Source organism: Micromys minutus (assembly GCF_963924665.1).
Source record: "Micromys minutus genome assembly, chromosome: 6".
Lineage (NCBI taxonomy): Eukaryota > Metazoa > Chordata > Mammalia > Rodentia > Muridae > Micromys > Micromys minutus.
This window is the reverse complement of record NC_137975.1, coordinates 62,738,071-62,759,708: the sequence shown is the minus strand read 5'-3', so window position 1 is coordinate 62,759,708 and position 21,638 is coordinate 62,738,071. Positions and strand designations below refer to the sequence as shown.

The window sequence follows — 21,638 nt, the reverse complement described above, 5'->3', positions numbered from 1 at the left end:
TGACTGCCCATGGGGTGACATTCTCTATACTCACCACACATCCAGTCAACTCACCCATCCAGTACTCCAACCCAGACCTTCTCAGAAGCTTCCCCCATCAAGGGGAACCCCCTTCCTGCCAACCACACTCACTCCCCTTCCCTGCCCTCAATCACCCTGTGCCACTTTTCTACACTGCCATTTCTGAGAACACTCATTGTCTATGACAGATTCTACCCTTTTTCCAGAGTCCACAAACCACCTCAGACCACACTGTCCCCATTGCTACTACAGCCAAGCCTTGCTTAAGCCTGCTGTCTAGCACCTCCTCAGAAGCCACAAGCTGAGGCCTTACTAGCATCCCTCACCGCTTGCACGCTGTGCCTGCATTTGCTTCCTGTTCTGGTACCTTTCTTCTTTTCTCAGACTTAATACCCTCAAACTCCCATTTTTCTAATAAAGGGATAACCCAGCAGCACCCACCTAACAGGGAACTATTTAACATATCATCTGGCATAAAATATTCACCCAATAAATGAGCTCTGTTGTTACTGGTAGTGTATGCTCATTTTGATTACCTATGAACTTTTAAGCTTTGTACAGAAAAGGCTACTCACAGAATCCAGCTGAAGGCCTGCTACAGGGGCTTTCCCTCCATCTACACAGTGGACAGACAAGTGAGCCACTGGCAGTGACATGTGGTGTATAATGAGATTACACTTGAAATTAATTCCATTTGCTTTAGGCAATGGTCAGAAGAACATCCCAGATGCTTGGTTTCCGATGGTCTCAATTTACAGGGGTTTAGAGCCATTCACATCTGTCCTACATGCCTTGCAGTCAGTTACAGAAGGTCCAAGATAGGCAAAATACACAGGTATTTGGGACTCATTAATTCATAAAATTGTACAGTTTTGTTCTGCAAGTGCCATCTGTGGGGGGGGGGGGAGCAATAGTTGAGCTGGAGGGAGGAAGGCTGAAGACATAAACCTTGCACCATATTCCACTCAAAACCATCCCACTCCAGCACCATGCTGGATCCAAGTGTCCCACACTCAAGGTCCAGTGCTGTATGACTAAAGTCTCACTGGGACAGATACCAAGGAATACTATGCCTGAGATGTACTCGTGTTCTTTGTTGGCATAGGCACCCTTTGTAGAATAAATAAGTCTTCTGCTTTCAACCTCTCCTTCCTAGAAAGCCTGATATCCAAACTTCAATAGGCCAAGCTAGCTCACTGAAAGAAGCACTATGAAAAATGAAGTATAACAAAGGCCAACCCATAATGTTTCTTGGAAAGAACATTGTGTTTTATAATAAAACCAGGAGTGAGAATATGCATTGTTGGCTCAATAACTTTTTAGTTGCACCCACATATCATGCTTTGCCTAATGAGGATCAAGAAGAAAATGGAGAATTTGCAAACACTGAACACTTTCCAGCAGCCAAACATTTCCATACACACTAATAGCATTGAGTTTAGATGATGAGATTTTTGTCTTACAGGTGAAAAAAGTGATATTCATGAAACTAGGACTGAGTCCAAAATCAGCAACATGCATTTGAAGCTGCCAGGATTCACTGAGGGGCTTCCACGAGCTCCACAAACGTTGTGGCTCCTAACATGCAATAGCAGGTAAGTATTTACTCACAATACAAATTAATGGACAAGAGCTGGCAAACCAAACACAGCCTGCTTCATACTTGGTGGATGGCTCGGTGACTCCGTGTATTCAAGTTTTCAAGTATGACCTCATTCCAAACTCAGAAACCTAGGCTATGAAATTATGCTACCAACCATTTCTTTGAGTAGAAGAAGGGCAACTGAATAGACACATTCAGAATGAAAGGCCCAGACCTGCCTGTTTCTTCAGGAACTTTTTGGGAGCTAAGGAAAGACTGTCCTTTGAGCCTTCATCAACCATTATGGCCCTGAGTTCAGCAGCTCTCCTTCACCTTCTCCTCTTAACCCAGCTGCCTGATATTTTGGAGATAATGCCATTACTCTCAGAAATGGGTCATAGTTTATAGGAGAGCAGTCAGTCAAGATGAGTAGGCTTCTTGTACATAAAATTAGAATGTCATTAACATTGACTTTGCACCAACTGGATGCATGTCACTGGATAGTAACAAGAGCTGTTTGGAAATCCTAAGATGATTGTTATGGGCTCCTTAATTCAGGGTTCCTGACAGACTGCTTTTACCAAGAGACTCTTCCTGGATAAGGGGTACTGTGTACAGGGGGCAGGGGTGGGAGAGACATAGTACATTATAAGAAAGATCCAATGTGCTTCTTGGTGTCATGTCACTGAGCTGACTTGTACTGTCTCTGCCCAGTCAGGAATCTAAGTGACATGATTTAAGAGTGTACTGACAAAGACCAATTGGAGTAAGAATGAAGGCTCTTTAATAGAAGGTTCTATAAAGGACAATTAAATACAATACTTGGCACCTGAAAGGACAGCCTATAAACTTCACAAATTTACTCCAAGCTTAGAAGTCATCTAAGGGCAGATAGAACTAAGACAAGTCCACTTCCGACAAGTTTTACAACCCTCTCAGAAAGAGGCACACTCAGGAAGATACTTCTGAGGCATTTCTTGTTCTTTATCCAAATGCACTGGAGAGGACACATTTGAAGGAACCACACTCCTAAGACCCAGTTTGTTATTCAGTAGCTTCAAGCACAAAAGGTAACCAATTAGCTCAGTTCTACAAAGCCCTGCCATAAACTTGTCTACATAAATCCAGCCAACCCAAAACCAATTTACCTTATAGACTTGGGTTCTTGTGAGAACCTTTAAAATATTACCAATAGCAATCAGTATTGACCCCTTATCTTGGTTCTAGGTGCTACAGTTAACCATAATTAAGGCAGTGGCTTCATTCAACAACTGCACAAATCACAGTGATCTCAATATTACAACCAATAATTCAAATAAAAAACATAAGAACAAAGTCAGATTTGGATCATAACCTGCTCACTGGGTTCTGGAGTCTCCTAAGAGTTGGGTTGGTTTTATATTCTAAATTTTCAAAATCACCAATTTCATTTGAATTTCTACCTTTGTAAATGTCCCATTTAACCTGAATGTGTGTCCTTAACTTTCAGGTTCTTCCCACTAGCTTACAAAAACTCTGTGCTCTGCCACAGGGTTGTGCCAGGCAAGCATGGAAATACATTGTAGTAAAATCACCATGGTGTCAAAGCTCAGTGATGTCCAGAATTTTAAAAATACAATGGAACCGCTTAAGCAAGGATAATTGGATAAAAGGTCTTGCATTTTAGTGTGTGCAACAGTCTCAAATATGTAAACTAAAGTTACCACAGAAAAGATACACATACGCTAAGATTCTACAAGGCTGATTAACTAGGGGAGTTGGTAATGTTACAAATCCTTGAGCTATGTCTATCATTTAGCAGGCATTCATTGTCCAGCATTGTGTCTCACCTAACAGCTTGCACTGTTAGGTACCTTTTGGAATATACTAATTTATTAGACCAATAGCTTCTGAGCAACAAAAAAGCAAAGAATGTCATCAGTTAGCATAGCATCTCACTTCCCCAATTTGAGGTAGCCCATCTACTTCAAGATCTGACCAGTGTATCTGAAAAGTACCTTGACTTAGTATCTCTCTTGTTCTAAAACTACAAAAACCTTCATGAACTTAGAAAAGATTAATGGAATCTAAAATGAGCCAATGACCCTATTTGGACTATTCAGAGGTAGTGCACAGAATCATGATGGATGGTCCTCAGTCATCTGGCAGAACAGAACATGCCACTATTTTGTCCTATTTTCTTTACATCTGCTTATCAAAACCCACTTCTTCTCCTCTATGTTAAATGCTAGCATGGTTAAGTCTACTTTTCTGGACACATGCCTAGTATCAACTTGTGGTAAAGACATTTAAGACAGCTTAAAACTACATGCTCCTACCTTTTACTGAAATCTAATGTTTAGGGAGGAAAACCATCAGTGCCCCAACAGGCAACCCAAGAAGTTAGTTCTCAGTTAACCACCAGAGGGCAGGAAAGAGCAACAGACATTAGAGCTGTATCAATAGAAAACCACTATGGGTATTAAGTGTTTACAACCCCAGTAGTGCCACAATACTTATATAGAGTTCAAGGCCTACACAGAGCTCCAACATGTGGGAATATGTGAAAGTGGAGTTTCGCTTCCTAACATTTTAGCTGTACCCTTATTAGCTATTCAACTACGTTCAAATGGATCTGCCAATGCAGCTTTAACAGACTTAATGGGACAAAGTATTAGATTCACTGTAAAGTAGCCAGCCATAATATGTTATTATGTTTTCCTACAAAGGCTGGTTAAACACAGAAAAGAAAAATCAGCATGGTATTTTACTTAGGAAACAGCTTTCAAGTTCTTACTTTGCTTGGTTCATCAGTATTTGCCATCACAGGTTTTCTGAGAAGCAGACTAGAACAAGTTGATTATAAATCTTATCCAGGTTCCTGCCCAAGATACTTTCTGCAAAGGATTTTACCTACTCAAGTTCTGTCACATCAACATGACAACAATCACGTTACCACTTTCCATTTGAAGTTGGAGAAGGAAACAGAGTTGCAGACACACAGTTGCTTTAAACATTAGCAGAGTGTAATGGATTAATACTTGGGTTTTGCATATTTTTCTTGGACATATAATGTAAATTGTATGATTTGTGAATCTTGGTAAGAATGGCTATTTCTGTGTTTTGTGGTTAAGTTTGACTGTTTTCACTTTAAAGATGTGGGAATAGAAAAATTTATAGGAACCAAAATGTAAGGGATATTAATTTTGTTTTTTTATTGTAACAACTGGGTTAAAATCTGTACACAAAGGCCTGCCCCTTCTGAGCACAGGATTATAAAAGAGAGATTTAAAATCTGAAAGAGAAAATAAAGATCTTCAGGGGACAAATGTAGAACAGAAATACTCTTCTAGAGTTCATCCTTTAAGGTGAGGAAGGCCTCAGTGAGATCTTCAGTTTTCAAGTTTTAAGGTCCTGTTTTCCTGTCATTAATTCCTTAATGTTTTCTTTTTTATCAAAATCTAATCACAAATTCTAAAATTAGTGTCTAACATGATAGTAACTAGGGTACATTGTTCCTGAAGGACAGTCAGCTAATTTGCATAAAGACTTGGATAACTGTTTTAAGACCTAGAATAGCACTCTTAAATGCTGATACTTCAGCAATGTCATCAGGGCTGGCCTGTGTCTGCGGTGTGGGTATAAAGACATATAAATGATGAGTGTTTTCCTCTACCTTCTTGGTCTTGTAAAAACTCACAAGTGGGTACAGGGGTTCATATCAGTCATTCCAGAATTTTACAAATGCTATTCGAGAATTACCTTGAATTTGAGCCCAGTCTGGGCTATGTAAGTGAGTTTTAGGCCAGCCAGGACTTCTTGCCCAGCTAGCTCTAGACCCTATAGCTAAGCAATGCAACATGAACACACACAAAATGTTGTTTGGTTGCTTTGTTTCCCTATATCAAGGTCTCAAGATCCCCATGAAACAAGCATCCAGATACTAAGTTCCAAGAAAATGTGTTATTATAATCACTTAGATGGATCACTATTAATCAAGAATTATCCAAAAAGATATAAGCTGATTATGTTATCATGCTAACAAATTAAAAGGCACATAGAAAAGAACATTTAATGAAAGGAAATGTTTCCTTTTCTGATTTCAGAATGGAAAAACAAAAAGGTGCTTGCTGGCAAACCAACAATTAGGTAACTATATATAATGGCTCCAGAAGATTTAACAAATAATATAATCCAATTAGTTCTTTAAAGTGCTATGAATGTGGTGGAGTTGTAATGGTAATTTATCCATAATCAAAATTGTTACAAAATCATTTAAAATTTTAATCTCAAAATAACCATAAATGGTTAGGAATGAAAGCAGAGGTGTTAAAACATTTGGCACCATTTTTGTCAGGCACTTTGAATGTATGGTTATTGTTTTCTCAGCAGAAGGATATCCCTATCCTAAGTATTTCAAAAGTGATTTTTTTTCAGATACAGGATGACTTCTATCTAGTACATGAAAGAAGTTTTAAGAGATGTCTGTGGTATCTGAACATAAAAACTTAGCCCTTAAATAAGTCAACAAGCCTCTTCCCAGGAATCAGCAATGGTTTCACAATGAAACCTCATGGCCTTTGAACACTATGGTAAGCATTCATGATCAATTAAATACTAAACACAGAATTAAAGGCCATGGGTGAGTTGAACTGCACTTTACCCTTAAGAACGTGTGCCAACATAGACTGTGTTCAATTTGGGGACAAGGCAGGCTTCTCGGAGACCCTAACCAAGTGGAATGGCTTCCATTTTCCAAACTGAGTACGTATTCTGAAAACTGCTAAGACTGGAGATGTAGCTCCTTGTCTGTTCTCTGGCCTCCCTGTAACAGGGATGACAATGTGAAGAATGAGATGAATATGAAGGTGGCTTTGTTCTCCATTATCCAGGAAGGAGTGACAGAGATGGCAATTCAAAATGGCTCTAGTTCAAGCCTTTCCTGTTTAACGACTCATGATAGGTCTGGTGTCCTTGAAAATGGACAAGCAGCATCACAGTCGGGTGACATTCCAGAAGAGTACAATACACAGGATGAATGGGTGCCAGGATATGTCCATTGCTGTGCAGGTTTGGGCCAGTCATGTTTTGTGCCCAGACCTCACTCTGCTATGTATCTAGTGAGTGGCCAGAGTTGACCAGTGGCTTTCAATCTGAGAGCCAAAGACTATCCAAGGAGATGTGCCAAGGCAACCCACATCCCTGCAGAGCCTTCCACAAGTCCCCGGGAAGCACATGTTGCTTCTAGCTCTCCTGCTGCCAATGTCCCTGCTTTCTTATGTTTTTATTTGTAGCTTTAAAAATTCTAAACACTAATTTTTAACAAGACTCTAGATCCTACATGAGAGTCGGAGAATAACTCGATAAACATACCTTATCCCTACATGAAAAGCTATCTATCCTTAATATATTACTAGCATGTTTCGTTTGGGGAGAAAGAAAAGTTTCCAAGGATCTCAAGTCATTGGTAGATGAGCAGTTCTGAGCCCTTCATCACATGCATGAAGAAAGCAGACACGGGAAATAGGTGGGTCTGAGCACCATAAAGTGATGCAGTTTAGCCACCCCTCGGACAGTGTTCTAATCAAGACACTAACTTTTTAGATAAAGCAATACAAGTTTACCCACTTCCTGAGACACACTGGCTCAAAAGTGGTGGGTACATGCATAGTCACCGTAGGGTCAGTTGGCACCGTCACCTATTCACAACACCACCATTGGCTTCCCTTTTAAGTTTGACCTGTTATCTCCAGCTTCTCAGCAGCCTCTTGCTACTGCACTCCATCTTTACAATACTTTCCATAATGAGCAGAGCTGGTCAGAGTATCTAATAGCCATGATTAACAGAAGTACCACTTTCCACTTGATGAAACCCAATGTAGGCCTGAGGGGGGTGTGTAACATTTACAGCTCCAGTGTTGCCTGAACATACAAATAAGATGTCAGTCATGTTCTCAATCTTTTCATCCTCACTGAAAAACTTAGAAATGTGAACCTTCCATGGTATCAGGAGGCAGTGACTTTAAGAGAGGGATAGGTCATGAGGGTAGAGGGCCTAGTGGCTATACTAGTTACTTTTCTGTGGCTGTGAGAAAATGCCATGACCAAAGAGACTCTGGGGAAAAGATATTATTTTGAATTATAGTCTCAGTGTGATAAGTGTTTATCAAATCAGGAAAGCGTGTAGCAGGCAGGCATGGCAGTACAGCATGGTAACCAGAGCAGATAGCTGAGACTTCACATCCTCAGCCATAAGCACAAAGAAGGGAAAACAAACTGAAGTGTGAAGGGCTTTAAACTCTCAAATCCTGCCTCCAGTGACCTACTTCCTACAACAGAGCCACATCTAAATCCCCCAACAAACTGCCACTAACTAGGGACTAAGCTCAAATATCTGAGTTTATGGAGAATGTTGTTCATTCACAGTCCATAAGTGGAATCATTACTCTCATAGAAGGGCTTCTAGTGAGTACCCCTGCCATATTTTCACATGTGCCAATAGCAAGAAGTTAGTCCACCTGGCCTGGAAGATGCTCTAAATCATCCAGTCCTCCCAGGCGCCTGCCCACCTTCCTGGTGAGTTAGTAATATGCACATGCTTATGTCTGGGTACTCAGTGCTTCTTTGTTACAGATGCCTCAGCACATCAGATACTGAGTTGCAGTATTCTGAGTATGGATGTGACTACTCTTTCCCAGAAACTGAGACCTTAAATAGTTTAAAACCCATGAATAGGTGTCTGTGTTTTGATTAACCCAGGCCCACACTTGGATGTATACAATCCTTTCAACAAGTATCTATTAAAAAACTACCAGAATTTAAATTTCCTGTTAAAATATTTAAGATAGATTCTCATTGGCTTAGAATTCACTACTTAGGACAGACTAGATGCCCAGAGGGCCTCAGCAATCCCCCTGTATTTAACCTCCCCAACACTGGGATTACACACACACACACACACACACACACACACACACACACACACACACACACACCACACCACCACCATCCCCTCACACACACCACCATACTCATTTATTATGTGGGTGCTGTGGGATCGAACTCAGTTCCTGTGCCTGAGCCATCTCCCCAGCAAAAAAATCTTTTAGCAAGATTCAGAATTAAATGTTAATAATTTATAACAAAAGCCTTCTATATGTTACAATGATATGCACACTTGGTCTTCATCTTTATACTCTGTACACAAATGGCTGTAATGATTAAATGAAAGAGACCATTTAAGATCAATATACTCTTAATCTAAGGAGGGCTTCATTATTTTTGCCTATCTCAATAACCTAATGTCTACATCCAACACACGGGATTAACAGTACATTTTAAATTGCTCGTGCAGTGCCTACTTATTTCCTATTTTGCTACTAGCATGCAAATTTTCCTAAATATACATCATCTTCCTGCAGCCAAGCAGTCATAGTGAGGCTAGTCTGTAACCATAGGAATGGCTTCCAGTACCCAAAACAGTATAATCAAGCACCTAATGTTTTCTTGGCCCTAGTGCCGGCATGGCCCTCGTTCTGGCACTAAGCCTTCCTCCCTAGCCTACTTCCCTGAGTCCTTGGAGGAGACATAGAGAAAGTATGTTAAGACTGTTGGTAGTATTCCATGGAAGATACGGATGAGCAGACACCAAGGAGGGAACAACAAAAGTAAGCGCAACCTCAGACTGAAGGGTAGTGTTGAGTCACTAAACATCGATAAACTATCAGTTCTGAATTTTCCAGGGTCATGAACCTGTTTGCTTCTACCAGTTTTTATTTTTTCACCCAGTCAGTGTTTCTGGATGGCCCATCTTACCCAGGCATCAGGAATCCAGTGACAAAATGGGGCTTCCATCCAACAGGAAGACAAGAGCTATGGAGCCTACCATCACGGGGCACTAAGGAGGTGCAGTTTCACACAGTGCTGCTGCTCATGGCCTCTGCAAGGAACCTCTTAAAGCACCTCCACCTCCTCCTCTTTTCCGGCTGGAACCAAGGAGGCTGTTCCAGAGAAGAAAAAGAAGGTTGCTGTTGTGCCAGAAACCCTTAAGAAAAAAGGGTACTTCTGTGCCAAAAACCCTCAAGAAAAAGGTTCCTGCTATGCCAGAAACCCTCAAGAAAAAAGCAAAGGAATTTCTCAGAGTTGAAGGTGAAGCGCCTGAGGAAGAAATTTACCCTGAAGATACTGAAGAAGGCAAGGAGGAAGCTCATCTATGAGGCAAAGCACTATCACAAGAAGAACAGGCAGATGTACTGGACTGAGATTTGGATGCTAGGATGGCAAGGAAGGCTGGAAACTTCTATGTGCCTGCAGAAGCAAAATTGGTGTTTGTCATCAGAATCCAGGGTATCAATGGAGTAAGCCCAAAGGTGCGAAAGGGTTGCAGCTTCTCCATCTTCGACAGATCTTCATATGGTGCCTTCGTTAAGCTCAACAGGTTTCAATTAACATGCTGAGGATTGCGGAACCATACATTACATGGGGGTATACCAACCTGAAGTCAGTAAATGAGCTCATCTATAAGCGAGGCTATAGCAAGATTATTAAAAAGCGGATTGCCTTGACAGATAATTCCTTGATTGCTCAATCTCTTGGTGAACTTGGCATTATCTGCATGAAGGATCTAATTCATGAGATCTATACAGTTGGGAAACACTTCAAGGAAGCAAATAACTTCCTGTGGCCCTTCAAATTATCTTCCCTACGAGGTGGAATGAAGAAAAAGACAACTCACTTTGTAGAAGGTGGAGATGCTGGCAACAGGGAAGACCAGATAAACAGGCTTATTAGACGGATGAACTAAGGTGTTCCCATGAATTTTTATAATCTGGTCAGTTAATAAACCATCACAGCTTGGCCAAAAAGAAAAAAAAAAAAAGTGTCTCCACTGTGAAAATTCAGCCTGAGTCAGGACTCACACAAATCTGTCTTCTCTAGTATACAATAAAGACTTTAAGGATGGAAACTGGATCTTATTCTTCCTCTGTGCACCGAGTTACAGACTGCTGCTGCAGCTATGAGTGTCTAACCTATTTTGAAGAGTCCAAGCCTTATCAGTGCTGCTGTCTGATGCCATTTTAGAGCTAAAATGGCATGTGCCGACTGACACTGGAACCCAGAACCACCTAAAAGTAGGCAAGATATCTTTCAGTGGCTACTTCTGCCCCCATACCTTGCTCTATACTTGAAATGTTACACATGGTGTGAAATTCAATCCAGGAGGGAAAGAGATGGCTTTTCCTATAGTAAACACACACAACAAGGTCATACTGAGCACACCTCACAACGTGAAGTTACATTAGTAAATTATACTGAAAGGAAATAGTTATGCAATAAATTTCCAAGGCCATATTACATCTCAGTGATCCCATCATTTCTTAAGAATTGCACTAAAGGAATCGAGATAGAGCAGCAACGACTTATACACAGCATCTGCATGTCTGCCAGGAGACACTGGCTCATGTTGACAGGACTTATACACAGCATCTGCAGGTCGGCACAGTAGACACTGGCTATGTCAACACAACTTACATTGACATTGGAGTAGACAATGTTGGGGAAAAAAATCATACAGAAATTTATCATTGACAAAATCATCACTGGTCAAGCTGAAAGGGGGAATGGGAGTTCAGTACCAGGAAAACCAAAAATTTTAATTCTATTTTTGTAATATTGGCACAAAATCATGTGATGAAAATAAAAAACAAGAAATAAGTTTATATGTGACACAATGTAATTGATAATCATAAGAAAGTGTACTGGTAACATTCAATTGTGAGCACATTTGACATTTTAAATTCAGTGAGTTTAAGCAATCAAATTTAAACTTCCCTGTAACTATTAATGGATCTAATATACTTATCAATTGTTGTAAAACCCAGAACAGTTTAATATAAATAATAAAGCTTTAAGAACTGCTATAAAATGAATGTGCAAATTTATTCATGAATTATTAAACTTCAGCATTTTCAAATATTTCAACCCCAATGATCTAACTTTTAAAATTGGGAGAAGTGAATATCTGCAAAACATTTTCAAAAGCGCACCCATGATTCAAAGCAGAATAGAATGGTGTTCAATCATCAACAGACCGACCTGGTCAGTGTGGCTGTAAAGCTGGACAGAGACCAACTGTCCTCTCTGTAAACACGTGTTGAACATGAGATCGTATAAACAGCCTGAGAGAGGCCTCCCAGCTGGCCAAGTCAGAATGGTCTTATAAAGTTCCGTGGAAGGAACTAGTGGGGCCAAAGACTGGCTCACCTATTTAAAATAATAAAAACTGGGAAGCTAAGAGTCCTGGCTGCGTATCTGCCTCACCCTCAGTGCAGTTCTACTGCATCTGGCGCTGCAACAATGATCGTCACCTGAGCTGTAAGGTAAGAGGCCAAGAGAACAGCATCTTAGCTAGAACAACTCAGAAGCAAACTGATACTGTGATTAACCTCTCCCTCCATTAGTTAAGGGTCAGGCTCAAGTTATGAATAATTTAAACATCTGCATGTCAGCAGAGAATCTTGCACACACTGGCCACATCCACACAGATTTTATCTGGCTAGTACTATGGTCATACTTTTATTTCAAATATATATTAAATATGTATATTTAAAATATATATTTTAAAGTAGTTTTAAATACATAGCAAAAGTACACAGATGGCACACACCCATCTTGTGCTATAGAACAATTTCCCCCAGTGTCCCACACTGGAGTAGGACATTTGTATAAGTGACAAATCCACACTGACAAGTATATATCCCCCACCTGCAGCTTATATCATAGCTGTTATGTATGTAGCTGGTTTGTTTTTTGTTTGGTTTGGTTTATTTTGTGTTTTTTTGGGGGGGTGGGTTGTTTTGTAATTTAAAGAGCCCTCTGAAGAAAGAGGGAGGCTCATTCAAGATTCAAGAAGATTATGAAATTTATAAACCTCAAAAAGTTCCTGAAAGTTACAAGATTAAAAAGTTACACAAGTAAGTACAGTGGCTGAGGAGAGGAGACTCTCCACCAGTCTTGCAGCCAAGCTTTCCACAAATCATGTAGCAGCTCCCGGAGCCAGATTTTACAAGTTGTCACCAGCACTGGGTGGGCTTTCTTGGATATAGGTCCCTTTGAGTCATCTGTACTCCTGTAAGTAATCCTAAGAAACTTGCTAGTTTACTAAAGCCAACATGGATGCTATCATTTCTTTGATCTGCCATCAGTGCCCTATGAGGGATGAAGAAACATTTGTCTCACATACTCCCCTAAGGAAGCTCACACAACAAGGACTAAAACCCTGCATTAAAAAAATTTCTTGTTTAAGTTGATTCCTTTGGGAATTTTATCAGTGCAAAAGAAAACTGATACAGCACTCCATTGGTTTGTGCAAATGTACAATACCAAATATATTATCAAAAGTTTCACAGTCATAATATCCTGCATTTTACTTATTTCAATCCTCTACCCCATTAGTTCACAAACCCACTGATTTGTTCACTGTTCCTGTGCTCTTTTCCTCTTTGAAAATGTCACAAATAGTCACACCGTTACTACATTACAGACCTGATGAAAGGTTCCCTCACTGCTATGTGCTGGGATTACAGATAGACCTGAGCCACCATTCCTGAATCCAGAACTAATTTTTTTACTGTAAGTTCTATAAAAGAAGAAATACCTCAAGCCTACCAAATTGTATTTATCTTAGGAATCTCATGAATGAAAATACACTTGTGATAATCACTTGAACAAAACAGGTAAAATCTACATATCCCTCATACAGTGAGTGAACGAACCTATTACATGAAGAGTCTTCCCAGCTGTGAGGGCAAAGCAGACAATAAACAGGGCACTCCGAAGACCTTGAATGCTTCACTGTGATTTACTGAAGTCCCAGGAAATGTCTTTTTACCTACTTTAGACAAAGGTTACAGCAGACACCTTACTTTGTGAACTTGATGAGAACCTGAGTGCACCCACCTAGCTACAGTGTTCTGTCTTTACTCTAGTGGACAGGAAGTTCTTAGAGGAGACAAGCACTAAGGTCTAAGTCATTTGTCTTGATTCTGGATTCTCACACTGGGGCAGAATTGCTGGAGGGGAGTAAGTTCGGTGTTCTCAAACCCCAGCTGAAATCCCAACCCCTCATGGTCTATATCTAGAAATCTGCATCCTCAAGATGCTGCTGCCAGAAGCTCTGATGGAAGTAACAGGAGACAGTGAACATCCCACACACTCACTCCCCTCCCTGTAGCTCCTGGCATTGTGATTCCCCTTAACTGTCTATACCACACTCTGCTGAGCTCCTACTCTCTCTTCTTGTGTACACTGAATTTATAAATACAAGGAGAAATGAATGCAGAAATTCTCTAAGTTTATACAAGAGAATTTACCTGAAAGAGAATTAACTGGAACTAGGACTGTCAATAACAGGAAAAAGCAGTGGAAGGTACATCACCAAACAGCTCTCTGCTGTTGAAGGAGCCTTAGCTATTACCATTATCCTACAGCAATTCAGCTTCAACTTGCAAAGTTCACTGTGCATTTAAGGAGATGCCCTACAATTGTTTTTATGCTAATAAAGTTTTATTTGCTGGATAAAACAAGTTATATAAGTAAAAAGTCTACTTAGCATAGAGATGTGACCATGTGTCTATTTATATGCTAATACAAAAGGAAAAAGAACCTGGCATTTTAAGTAATACCACTGTGAACATGATTATATTTCCTTTTCATACAAACAGAAACTGCCTATGCCCCAGAACCAACATTAAACAGACGTTATCATATCCATAATTTTCCAATCACATTTCCAGCTCTTAACCACCAAATCAAAAACCATAGCATTTAATACAAATACTGATTTTTTTAAAATGCAGGTTTGCAGCATTTTTAGAAATAACCCTGCATTCTATCTCGAGACTGCTTCATACAATACATGTAAAAATAAGAATATTCTATCCTCTCAAGAATCCAATAATGTAGCTTTGAGTAATTTTCTAAAGGTATTTCATTTCATGTCAATACCTAAACTCTGAAACTTTCATTCTTGAATAGTTCATGACTCCTTTCTTCCCAATTCCCCCAGGAGTACTATCTCCCCCAGGAAGTCAGCCAGGCTCTGCTGCTCTGAAGTGTGACTCATTCAAGCAGCTCAAGTAACATTATCAAGTGAAGGGCTCGGAGAGCAGGTTCTAACCCTGTCCAGCTGGATACTAAGGAACAAGTAACTTCCACATAAGTATCTCTAGGAAGCATAGTGAAGGGATACCCAGAGAGTGAGAGGAGGAAGGCCATAGAGAGCAGAGATTAGATTGCGAGATGCAAGTGCACTGACAGGCAGGCATTCTGTCAGTAGTAACCTACCATGCCATGAGGATCCACCCAATGTGCTGCACTCCCTATGTCCTGTCCTCCAATTCCGAGAAGGCTGGATTTTTAACATCTTTGTAGACTTCACACAGCTTAGCTCACAGTGACCTCTGAGGTATGCTAAGGATGGCTGTGTAGCTTGTGTACATTTATCTTGCCTTACAAACAGACTTAGCTCTAGTGGAGCCAGTCAAGACTTCATAATGCTTCCCCTTCTGGGATTCACCTTGCTATACACAAAAACACTACTGATTGGTCAGAATCAGCTCCTACTCTGTTGAGCAGGCTTTGCCTACAAGTGCTGATGCTAGATCACGCTGCCCTGGCTCACATTCCAGAATAGCTAAGACTGGAAGCTCTGCCATAGTCAGCTCAGAAATTATTTTTTTAAGATTTATTTATTTATTTTATGTATATAAGTACACTGTAGCTGTCTTCAGACACACCAGAAGAGAGTATCAGTTCCCATTACAGATGTTTGTAAGCCACCATGTGGTTGCTGGGAATTAAACTCAAGACCTCTGGAAGAGCAGTCAGTGCTCTTAACTGCTGAGCCATCTCTCCAGCCCCAGTTCAGAAATTCGTAATCTTTATCTCTATCACTATTTTTATAAACTTCAGCATACTTTCTAATTTTAGTGTGATTTTTGAAAAGAATTTTAAAAAGAAAGTTTTGAAATATGTCACACTTGCTTTTTTCCCCCTAAATATTCAAATAGTAGCAAAGATTTACTGGCAGTAACTTCCATAGAATAGAATTCTACAAATACTCTATATACTTGTTGCAGTAAATATTTTCTAAAAATGGAATAGTTCATCTCTTTATCAGCCCCACGGTCTTACTCAACGATGCCACTTCTAGCAAGAGCCAGATGCATGGACTCTGTCACTCAATCCCCAAGCCATACTCTCTACATGGCTCCCTTCTCTGGCGGTTTATTCCACCTGCCCTACTGCCTTCGTTCCCTATATAACACACCCACTGGTTGAAGAACATGTATGAAGTGTTTTTATAAATACTTGTAATGCTTCTTGGCTAAAACTTCAATATACTTTCAATTCTGACTTACAGAAAAGGAAATACTCATGAAGCAGATGGGAGAAAGGAGGAAACCCTGTATCTTAGTCAGGGTTTCTATTCCTGCACAAAATATCATGACCAAGAAGCAAGTTGAGGAGGAAAGGGTTTATTCAGCTTACACTTCCACATTGCTGTTCATCTCCAGAGGAAGTCAGGACTGGAACTCAAGCAGATCAGGAAGCAGGAGCTGATGCAGAGCCCATGGAGGGATGTTGCTTACTGGCTTGCTTCCCCTGTCTTGATCAGCTTGCTTTATTGTAGAACCCAGGTCTACCAGCCCAGGGATGGCTCCACCCACCATGGGCTGGACCCTCCCTACTTGATCACTAGTTAAGAAAATGCCTTACAGCTGGATTTCATGGAGGCATTTCCCCAACTGAAGCTCCTTTCTCTGTGATAACTCCAGCTTGTGTCAAGTTGACACAAAACCAGCCTGTACACCCTGCAAGTTCTCAAGATGTGCTTTCTGCTCTTTTTCTCATTTTTTTCCATCCTTAAAAGACATGAAAGGTTACTTGTCAAAACAGCCTATGTTATTGACACCTCTGTATACAGTGTCTGATAACAAAAGTCCAATAAGCAGGGTAATAGGGAAAAGAAAGGAAAATACCACCAGCAAAGTTGAAAAGGGAAACATACTGGAGAAGACTCCCACAGGAGGATTATAGAGTTGGCTGTCAGTTCTACTAACAAATTCACATAATCCAAGGTAACTCAACCTTAAAAGTTGTAGCTTTTAAGATTTTGCACTACAATGGCTTAAACTTGGTACTAAGGGAAAGGTTAACAACATCTTGGCTAACAAATTACTAATGTGCAACTTCACATCCAACAAATGCTTGTTTTGTTATCTTCCTTGCTTCTCCCCCTAGCCCACCCTACCCCAAGCTGTTTAATCTCTACTGATGTCAGTTACACAATATAGCTCTGTCCAAATTTGGCTAACGAACTCACCAGCTCTTCAAAGTCACATGGCCACTTCCAGTTGAGTCTGAATACCTCTGCCCAGCCAAATAATAGCTCAAAATATGCCTTTGACTAGCCAGTGCATGTGGTATTTTATCCCATAGTCCCACTTCTCCTTGCAAGATTAGATATGACATGTAATGAGAGACTAAACAGTGTTAAGCAAACACCAAACTATCAGAGAAAACCTTAGTTCCTGTGTGTTTGCTATGGTTTTGATTCAAATAGCTTTCCAGATTCCCAGGGACAAACAATTGTCACTACTCAGGATCCCAGCTTTATTTATTTACAGAGAGTCATCAAGTGCCTAATTCAACTCACAACAGCTGATTTTATCAGAACTTAAGGCCAAAGTGAAAAATAAAAAAAGGGGGCAGTTTATACGACTGACCAGTGTACTGGAGGAGTGGATCCACAGGATATCAATGTCAACTTTAAAGTATGGCTGTACCAGAAACCGGAAGAATTAAACTCAGATTCTTCTAATACAAATAAAGCTTCAGACATTATGAAGATATCAAGTGACAACCATAAGCTTCAGGAGCCTACAGTCCAGCATCTTCTTAATGGCAAGAAAAGAGACGTTACCACCTAAGCAAAGACTGTAAGTTCAAAGCTTTCCTCTTGAACTAAATATAATTGAATTCAGGGATGTGAATATTGTGTCAGGTTATCTCCATCTACTAACAGATTATAGATATTTCTAAATCTTGATTGTGTTATTTTAATGTCCACATCTAAGAAAAGATCAGAATTGACTGTCCTTCAATAAAGTCTTAGAACAAACAGAACAGATCTTATGATAGAAAGCAGAGGAAAGATAAAGTAAAAGTAAGCATACTCAAATTCTTATGCTAAAATTATATTCAAGTGACAGAGGAGAATATAGAAAGTGGAAAGGGGAGGAGTAGGAGGAGGTAGCGTGGACCAAAACAGGGGAAATTCTAAAATAATAAAATACAAAAGTTCAAATGACCAGATCTTGAGAATCAATAGTGTCATGAAGCAATTATATTGTTTGTGTGCTGCAAGAAAGAAAAAGAAAACATGGTTGCCAGACAAGAGTAATTTGTTCCCAGCACTCACAAGGCTGAGACAGGAGAAACAAATAAAGAGTTTGAGGATGCCAGCATAGGTTCCAGTGTGTGATGAGGGTCACTGTTGAACATCATCCTTCCTTAAGAACAGATAGCTATAAACAGAGATATGGAAAGCCATTAGGACACTGGAGCAAAAAAAAAAAAAAAAAAAAAAAAAGATTAAAGACAGCCAACCTATTTGCCTTTAACACATGAGCTCTTTCCAAGCTAAAATTCCCAACTGGTTGTTAGACCTCAAATCTTTGAGGAAATTAACATATTCAATGTTGAAATCACCTGCATCCAGAATCCCTTAATGAGGCAACATATGGCTTTGGAACTGTGTAGTGATTTGTTTAAGAATGTCCTTGCAAATCTGTGTATCTTTCCTCACACATCTGACCTTAAGCTACCAATGGCTTGTTCACACTATCATTACAAGACACACATCAGAAAGTTTAATGCTGTAGTATTCACAGCAGGATTCACTCTAACTTCATCTATTTGCTGTTTCTTTTTTTTTTCTCAAGACTAATTTTATGATTAGCCCTTATAAAATATCAGAGGCTATGTTGTTTGGGGTCAATTTGAGCCACAATCTCACATTCAACCATGTATTTGGCAAGAATACAAAAAAAAAAAAAAAAAAAAAAAAAAATGCTTAAGAAACAGCTGTTTGCGACATAAAGAATGTGATGTTGTATATGACTATAATGGTTTAACCTCAGAAGCCTTTATCAAAAGGTAAGAATATGTGAGCCTCCTCATAGAAACCATGGTGCCAGGTCATGATTGGAGGCTCCGATGTTTTCAGATGTGCCATTTCCCAAGGGCCTCTGCCACTAACTAGGTAGCAAACTAGGTGTTTATGCAAAAGAAATGCCTTTTCTCTCAATTATAAAATCAGAAATTCAATGTCAAGGTGTGTCCTTTCTTTGAAGGCCCTAAAGAATAAGCCTTTCCTGCCACCTCTAGCTTGTGACAGCATCATTCAATCTCTGTCCTCACAGGCCCTTTTCCTGTCTCTAGTTATTCTCACAAGAATTGCAGCCTCTGTGTTTACATTCATTGTGAGATACTTACATAGGCTAGACCCCTCCCCAGCCCACTCCATTTCTTGGCAAGAATAGCAGTCCTAGGAGGCAAGTTTTAGATGATTTGATTTCAGGACAGGTGCTGACGCAGCTAGCCATGGGATTTAGAATTCAGTGACTGTAATGCTGGAACACTGTGGAGGGAGAAGACATGAGAAAAGAGTGCTGAAAGACAGCCATGTGGTATTTTTGGAAGTCAAACCTATGACTCAGTTTTGATTAAACCTTCTCTCCAGCAAATGGCTTCTGCACAGACAGGAAAGAGAAGTGTGGTGATCTTAAAACATTCCTTTTCCTCAAGTTACCACTGGGTCCTGTTTTCTATCTTGAAGTGTTTATGAAAACACCATCTTCAAAACCACTAATACTTAAATTTCCCATTCTTTTTCTCAAAAGAATTACAAATACTATGATAATACCACATATTTTGTAGTGATAAAAAGCAAACAGCACCACCTCAAAAGAGGCCAGTTTTAGTCCCTAGCACACAATACAATGGGTTCATGTTTCCATTAAGCATCCACAAGGTGAGCTTTAGAAGCATTCATCCAGGTTGAAAGTCAAGCCTCATTTTCCATAGTCAAGTAATGAGGGGAGAAGCCTGCCTGGGATGAGCCTGACTACAAACAGGAAAGCCATCTAAAGGGAGTTGTAGGAAAACAGGAACCATCAGGTATCTCTGTCTACTTTGGGGAAGAAGCCCTTGCTTTAGGAAGACAAAGTCTCTACACTGGCAAGTGAATTTGCTCTTCTTAAGACCTTTTAATGATTTTTTGCATGCATTCATTAAATAAAGATTGACATCTGGCATCAATTTTCAGTCCTCTTAATTAATGCATGCTACACTGCAACTTGGTTAGTAAACTGCTTTCTTAACATACACAAAATCCTGACAGGGTTCAATCCCAGCATCATAAACTAGGCACAATGATACACTACTGTAATCCTGGCACTCCAGAGGTGAAAGCAGGAAGATCAAGAGTTCCGGGCCACCTTAGGCTGCATGTGACTCCATCTCAAACAAATCAAATCAATACATACATATTTGCTTCCCCAAAGCAGCTCTCTAATTCACAAAGAAGCTACAAAATAAAAGAAGCATTCAGACTCCCTGGCTGTAAGCACTCCACATGCCTCTGCTTATCAGAGTCATGACATCCCAGGAAACAATGTCACTCCCCTTACAACCAGGTTTCTTGCTTTGCCTGAGCTATAACAAAGTGAGAGAACGTTAGAGATGTTGCTGAGAAAAGCTAAGTAACATGCCAGAGGCACGACTGAGTAAACAGGCAGTCATAGTCTGCTGCTCTGGCTACAACTGAAACTGTTTCCCATGTGATGGGGAAGGGCTATTTTAGGATTGGGCTTACCCTCAATTTTCATGTTCTTTCTGTTTCTAGTCTATATGTCTGGGGATAGAAGTGTTTCCTGAACTTTTATTAAATAAGGGCTATGATTCTAGATTTTCTTATCAACCCAACACAGAAACAAATGGAAAGACAATGACTTGAGACTCTTGAGGTTGAAACCATCAGGCCTTCCTCCTCTTCCAAATTCAAGTCAATGCAGCCACCCTCCTGGGAGCCATGGTTTTGTTCTGTTTTTTTATTTTTGGGGGAAAGGGAACAGCCTCTAATCAAACAACATTGTAAACCTTAATATTATCCAGAAAGGACTAAAATTAAGATTTTTAAATTTAATTAACAGGATAGTGGTAGTCACTATTATCATCAAAATACATCAACATGAAGACTTTGAAATGTATATTACAAAAACTTCTAACTATACATGCAAAAGCTACATCACTGAAATACAATGACTGTTAGGAAGACAAAAAGATTTCGTGTTAATGAGTTATACTATCTCTGAATCATCTTCCATGTTATTTTGCACTCTACTGAAATCTTACAGCATTTGTTATAGATGGGAATAAAACTTTCACAGATTAATTATATTAACCATTAAATTGTTGGTGTATTTTATCAGTTTAATAATTATTTTATCTGTACTTAAAAATAATCATTTTAAAGGTACATAATTCTAAATGGCATTTATTAAGAATTCACTATTCCACTGAAGATTAGTAACACACATCTGCGATCCTGAATTCAGCACCTGGGTTACACAGCATGTTCAAAGCCAACCTAGGTTGCATTAAGAATAAAATAAAATTACTGTTGATAAGGTTCTATTTTCAAGTCCTCCCTATCCCGCAGTTTGATGTAGCCTGTTCTTCCTGTCCCTAATGAAAGCTTCCAAATAAAAGATTACTAATGATAAAATCTTTTTAAAGATAATCTCTCAAATACCCAAGTTGGCCTTGAACGCCTGATTCTCTTTCCTCCACTTCCCATGTCCTGGGATTTTACAGCCATGCTGGCTTCGTGTGGTGACTATGACTGAATCCAAGGTTTAGATGATGCTGAACAAACTGGCTCTGGAAACAGTTTGCTTAGAAGCTCACATGAGCACTACCCCAACTCAGG

General features: G+C 39.8%; 1 protein-coding gene and 1 pseudogene across 6 annotated transcripts in view; one reads left to right on the top strand and one right to left on the bottom strand.

Annotated features, from left to right (window-relative positions):
* Positions 1 to 21,638, bottom strand: part of DIP2C (disco interacting protein 2 homolog C) — a 358,059-nt gene that overhangs the window by 189,047 nt on the left and 147,374 nt on the right. The gene's annotated exons all lie outside the window — the stretch shown is intronic.
* On the top strand, positions 1,537 to 10,385 carry LOC308421667 (large ribosomal subunit protein uL30-like; annotated as a pseudogene). Its single transcript has 3 exons — positions 1,537 to 1,616; positions 6,417 to 6,702; positions 9,579 to 10,385. The product of its transcript is annotated as a large ribosomal subunit protein uL30-like (transcript).